At 39.9% G+C, this 6,358-nt stretch overlaps 1 protein-coding gene across 2 annotated transcripts in view; it reads right to left on the minus strand.

Annotated features, from left to right (window-relative positions):
• The window catches only part of SCG3 (secretogranin III), a 42,993-nt gene that overhangs the window by 13,727 nt on the left and 22,908 nt on the right, over positions 1 to 6,358 (minus strand). The gene's annotated exons all lie outside the window — the stretch shown is intronic.

Here is a 6,358-nt window from a genome sequence, read left to right on the forward strand (position 1 = left end):
TTTGGTCGTCCCTCACTAACTCCCCTGCCAGCCTGGTTGTAGGCAGCCATCTTGTGAGAACATGAGGGTTAATTTGTATATTACCTCTTTATTATATAGGATTATTCCTATTACCCAAGGACCCAACATATGCTTGATATGGTTAATAAATATTTGCTGTCTCATCTCACATTGCAAGACTAAAAACAGACTCCCTATAGGCATTCCTGCCAATGTGTCTGGCTTATAATTAATTCCTAAAATGGTTTTAGCTGGGCCATTACCTCATCCCTTGCTCTGCTCTGTAATGTCCTCCAACTTTCTTTCTACACACTCCTGATTCATCAGTAAGGATGTGGCCTGTGTTACACTTGCCCACACATGGGTTAAGAACTACTCTCAGGTCATTTCAAAGCTTGCTGGAGTCCTCAGAGTCAAACATAGGTTCTTATATTCCAGGGTGGGGGACCATTTTTCTGCCAAGGGCTATTTGGATATTTATAACATCATTCTGGGGCCATACAAAATTATCAACTTAAAATTAACCTTCTATATTTGGTCAAACATTTAATTAACTCACCCCCTAATGCCTTGGCAGGGCCAGACCAAATGATTTCTCTCTTGGGCCTTATATAGCCCGAGGGCTGGATGTTCCCCATCCCTGTTATTCCTTCTGTAACTCTACTTCCTGAACACAATGCCAGGCAGGCCATCGGAGTTAATGTTTATTTGTTACTGAATAAATGTCTCAGAAAACCCAGTCAACCCTACCTCCACCCATATGGATGCTTTTATTTTTCTGCCTAAAGACAAGTGTTTCCTCAGTGGGTTTAATAACAGAGAAGCAAAACAGCTTTTGAAAAAGGTGCAAATAAAGCAACTGTGAATACAAAGGTATATATAGTAATATGTCCTTTGGGGGATTAATTACTTTTTTTTGTTTTCAAGAAACGTTTGCCCTTGGCTTACAGCTCAGTCTGGTATTTTCTAAACTGGCTGGAATCACTTTTTCTTATCCTAGAGCAGCCGTGGGCAAACTACAGCCCGCGGGCTGGATCCGGCCCATTTGAAATGAATAAAACTAAAAAAAAAAAAAGAAAAAGACCGTACCCTTTTATGTAATGATGTTTACTTTGAATTTATATTAGTTCACACAAACACTCCATCCATGCTTTTGTTCCGGCCCTCCGGTCCAGTTTAAGAACCCATTGTGGCCCTCGAGTCAAAAAGTTTGCCCACCCCTGTCCTAGAGTAATAGGGGTCAGGAGTAGCAAGCATAAATAAAATCTCTAAATGATGGGGTGGAGGAGGATGGGGAACTAATTCGAGTCCCAAATCCTTATCCTCCTCCTAATGTTTTAGCAGAGCCATTACAAAGAGTAACACTAAATGGATGGAGTTTTACTCTCTTCTCTCCCCATTATTATCTGATGGAAATCTTAATGAGAAAAGAAATCTAATCTCATTGTTAGTCTCCAAACACCCACTCTCTAAATAGCCAATATTCCTTTTTAGCATAATATTTTCCTAAAACAAGCAAAGAAGCCTGCCACACCCATTCCTAGGAATATTTGCACAGTGATATAAGGGGTTGTCTTACGTACTGGGGGTGCTGCCTCAGCAGGTCAAAGAACCTAGACTATTGCTTGCTATGTTCTAGGGAAATACATTCATTTCACATGGTTTGCTCGCAGAGATGATGACACAGGCAAACTGGGTTTCTGTTGGGCTGAGCTGTAATGCCTTATGCTGCCCAATTCCTGGCTCTCTGTTTCAGGCCAGAGGACCACTCTTTTCCTGGTTAGCTATCTTTCAGAACTTTATCACGCATCCTCCACGTCATACCCATTAGGATAGTTACAATAAAAATATAGAAAATAAAAATATTGGTAAAGATGTAGAGATTAGAACACTTGCTCACTTATGATGGACAGGTAGAAGGGTATAGTTGCTATGGAAACAGTATGGATTTCCTAAAAAAATTAAAAATAGAATTATCATATGATTTAGCAATTTCATTTCTGGAATATCCCCCCACCCCCCTTAAATTGAATGTAGGATTTCAAGGATTCACAGCAACACTGTTCACAATATCCAAAAGGTAGAAGCAACCCGAGTGTCCATTGATAAATGGATGTATAAACAAAATGTACATACATTCAATGGAATATTATTCAGCCTTATACAGGAAGGAAATTCTGACACATGCTACAAGATAGATGAACCTTCAGAACATTATGCTCAGTATAGTAAGCCAATCACAAAAGAACAAATACTGTATGATTTTACTCATATGAGGTACTTAAAGTAGTCAAATCCAGAGTCAGAAAGTAGAATGGTTGCCAGGGGCTGGGGAGGAAGGGGGACATGGGTAGAGTTTCAGTTTTGCCTGAAAAGAGTCCTGAAAATGGATGGTGATGGCGGCACAATAATATGGATACACTGTATGCCACTGAACTGTACATTTAAAAATGGTTAAGATGGTGCCCTCGTGGGTGGTTCAGTTGGATGGAGTGATGTCCTATACACCCAAAGGTCATGGGTTTGATTCCCAGTCAGGGCACATACCTAGGTTGCGGGTTCCATCCCCCATTTGGGGCACATATGAGAGGCAACCAATTAATGTTTCTCTCTCTCCCCTTTCCCTCTCTCTAAAATCAATACAAGCATATCCTCAGTGAGGATTAAAACAAGAATTACTTAAATAAAAAGGTTAAGATGGTAAATTTTATTTATATATATATATTTTTACCACAATTTCCAAAAAATATATATTAAAGAAAAGTTTGTCACTGATCTAAAGTGGGTCTAAGGTTGAGTAGAAGTATCAAGACAGCATGATTGGTCTACAGAGTCAGCAAACATGGTATGTCCCTCACCAATTCCCCTGTCCAATGTCCACAATTGATGATTATTAATTAATAATTCCAATATTCTTTCCTCTTGAGCCCAGATGCAGCATCATAATCTTTCTTAACACAGGGCACTAACAAACAATCAGACTTAATATGTCAGCTATGTCAACATAGGAGAAAATTGTGAATGTTACTGAAATCCATACCAGAGAAAAGGAGGATACAATAATATAAAACTTCATAAGATAGGAAAAATCAACATGAACTTGATATATTAAGAAAAAATTTCTTTTCAACCCTGTCTCAAAAAAGTCCCAAAATAACTGAAAAAGAAGCAGTACCTTTGGCCAACATCACCATTCATTTGAACCCACATAACGCAGTTCAGGTCTCTATATTTTCTACAAAAAACAAAACAAAACCTGAGCCCTGCCAGTGTGACTCAGTGGTTGAGTGTCGACCTATGAACCAGGTGGTCACAGTTTGATTCCTGGTCAGGGCACATGCCCAGGTTGTGGACTCAATCCCCAATATATATATTTAAAAAAAGAACCAGAACTCATGAGTATTCCTCCCCAAGTACAAAAGTCCATTGGACACTAAAAAACAACAAGTCTCTACAAGTTCAAAAAGATTGAAATCATATCAAGCATCTTCTCAGAACACAGTGGAATGAAATTAGAAATCAACTACAGTAAAAACACCCCAAACCATTCAAACACATGGAGGTTAAATAGCATGTTATTAAACAATGAATGGATTACCAACAAGATCAAGATAGAAATAACTTTCTGGAAACAAATGAAAATGAACACTCAACAACTCAAAATCTCTGGGACACAGCAAAAGCAGTCCTAAGAGAGAAGTTCATAGCACTACAGGAATGCCTCAAAAAACAAGAAAAATCAGTAATAAACTATTTAACCCTACAACTTAAAGAGCTAGAAAGAGAACAACAAGAAAAGCTCAGAGTAAGTAGAAGGAAGGAAATAATAAAGATTAGAGCAGAAATGAATAACATAGAGACTAAAAAAAAAAACAAACAAAAAACCCACAAAAGATCAATGAAACCAAGAACTGGTTCTTTGAAAAGATAAACAAGACTGATGAACCATTTGCCAGGCTCATCAAGAAACAAAGAGAGAGGACCCAAATAAATGAAATCAGAAATGAAAGTGGAAAAGTAACAACTGATACCACAGAAATACAAAGGATAGTAAGAAAATACTATGAGCGACTATATGCCAACAAACTAAACAATGGGATGAAATGGACAAATTCCTAGAAACATACGATCTCCCAAAACTCAATCAGGAAGAATAAGAAAACCTGAAGAGGCCAATAAAAACTGATGAAATAGAAGCAGTAACAAAAAAGAAGAACTTCCAGCAAACAAAAGCCCTGGTCCAGTCAGCTTCATAGGGGAGTTTTATCAAACATTCAGAGAAGAACTAACACCTATCCTCCTCAAACTATTCCAAAAATCCAAGAGGAAGGAACACATCCAATCTCTTTTCATGAGGCCAGCATTATCCTAATTCCAAAACCAGATAAAGACACTAAAAAGAAAGAGAATTACAAGGCAATATCCCTGATGAACATAGATGCTAAAATCTTCAACAAATTATTAGCAAATCAGATATAGCAATATATTAAAAATGTCATACACCATGACCAAGTCAAATTTATTCCAGGGATGCAAAGCTGGTACAATATTCACAAATCAATAAATGTGATGTATCACAAACAAATTGAAAAACAAAAATCACATGATCATATCAATAAATGCAGAAAAAGCATTCCACAAAATCCAACACCCACTTTTGATAAAACATCTCAGCAAAGTGGGAATAGAGGGAGCATATCTCAACATAATAAAGGGCATATATGACAGACTACAGCCAACATCATACTCAATGGGCAAAAACTAAAAGCATTTCCCCTAAGAACAGGAACAAGACATGGATGTCTGCTTTCACCACTCTTATTCAACATAGTACTGGAAGTCCTAGCCACAGAGAATAGACAAGAAGAAGAAATAAAAAGCATCCAAATTTAAAGGAGAAAGCAAAATTCTCATTATTCACAGACTAGTGGCCCGGTGCATGAAATTAGTGCACGGGGGGCGGTGTCCCTCAGCCTGGCCTGCACCCTCTTCAATCTGGGACATCCCTCTTGCAATCTGGGATTGCTGGCTCCTAACCGCTCAGCTGCCTGCCTGCCTGATTGCCCCTAACCACTCTGCCTGCCAGCCTGCTCGCCCCCAAAACCAGATAAGAGAATTACAGGCCAATATCCCTGATGAACATAGATGCTAAAATCCTCAACAAAATATTAGCAAATCATATCCAGCAATATATTAAAAAGATTATACACCATGATGAAGTGGGATTTATTCCAGGGATGCTCCAGCTCTTGCCCCCAGCCTCGCAGCCCTGCAGCCCTGCCTGGCACCCCGCCTTGGCCTGGTGCCGCCCCCTCACCTGCTCCACCAGGACCGGGACCCACCACTCAGCTCCCTCAGCACCTGGGAGCTGGGCGGCGGCCTGGCCCCCTGCCGCTGGTCGCCATCTGAGGGGTGATTGGTGGGGCGATCAGGCCTCCGTTCACACCGGTCTTGGCCTGGCACCACCCACTCACCTGCTCCACCATCCCACCATGGTCCCGCTCACCAGGGCTGGCAGTGCCTCCACTGTCGCCCACTGCCAGCGCCACATCGCTGATGCCTGCCATATTCCACGCCACCCCCTGGTGGTCAGCACACGTCATAGCGAGCGGCCGAACTCCTGGTCGAATGACCACTCGAGGGGACAAATTGCATATCAGGCTTTTATTATTATAGGCCAATGAACTCACAGAAAGAGAAACTAAAAAAAACAAACCCCATTTACCATTGCAACAAGAAAAAAAATAAGATACCTAGGAATAAACTTGTCTAAGGAGGTAAAAGACCTATATTCGGAAAACTGCAGGACATTGAAAACAGAGATAGAGAAAGACATAAACAAATGGAAGAATATACCATGTTCATGGATTGGTAGAATCAACATCATTAAAATGTTCATACTACCTAAAGCAATCTATAGATTCAATGCAGTCCCCAGTAAGATACCAACAGCATATTTCACAGACCTAGAACAAACTCTCCAAAAATTTATATGTAATTAAAAAAGACCCCAAATAGCCTCAGCAATCCTGAGAAAGAAGAACAAAGTTGGAGGGATCACAATACCAGATATCAAGCTATATTACAAAGCCACTGTTCTCAAAACTGCCTGGTACTGGCACAAGGACAGACATATACTAGTAGACCAATGAAACAGAACAGAGAACCCAGAAATCAACCCAAGCCATTATGCTCAATTAATATTTGACAAAGGAGGCAAGACCATACAGTGGAGTCAAGACAGTCTCTTTAATAAATGGTATTGGGAAAACTGGACAGATACATGCAAAAAACTGAAACTAGACCACCAACTTACACCATACACAAAAATAAACTCAAAATGGATAAAGGACTTAAA

Source organism: Myotis brandtii, unplaced genomic scaffold (assembly GCF_000412655.1).
Source record: "Myotis brandtii unplaced genomic scaffold, ASM41265v1 scaffold182, whole genome shotgun sequence".
Lineage (NCBI taxonomy): Eukaryota > Metazoa > Chordata > Mammalia > Chiroptera > Vespertilionidae > Myotis > Myotis brandtii.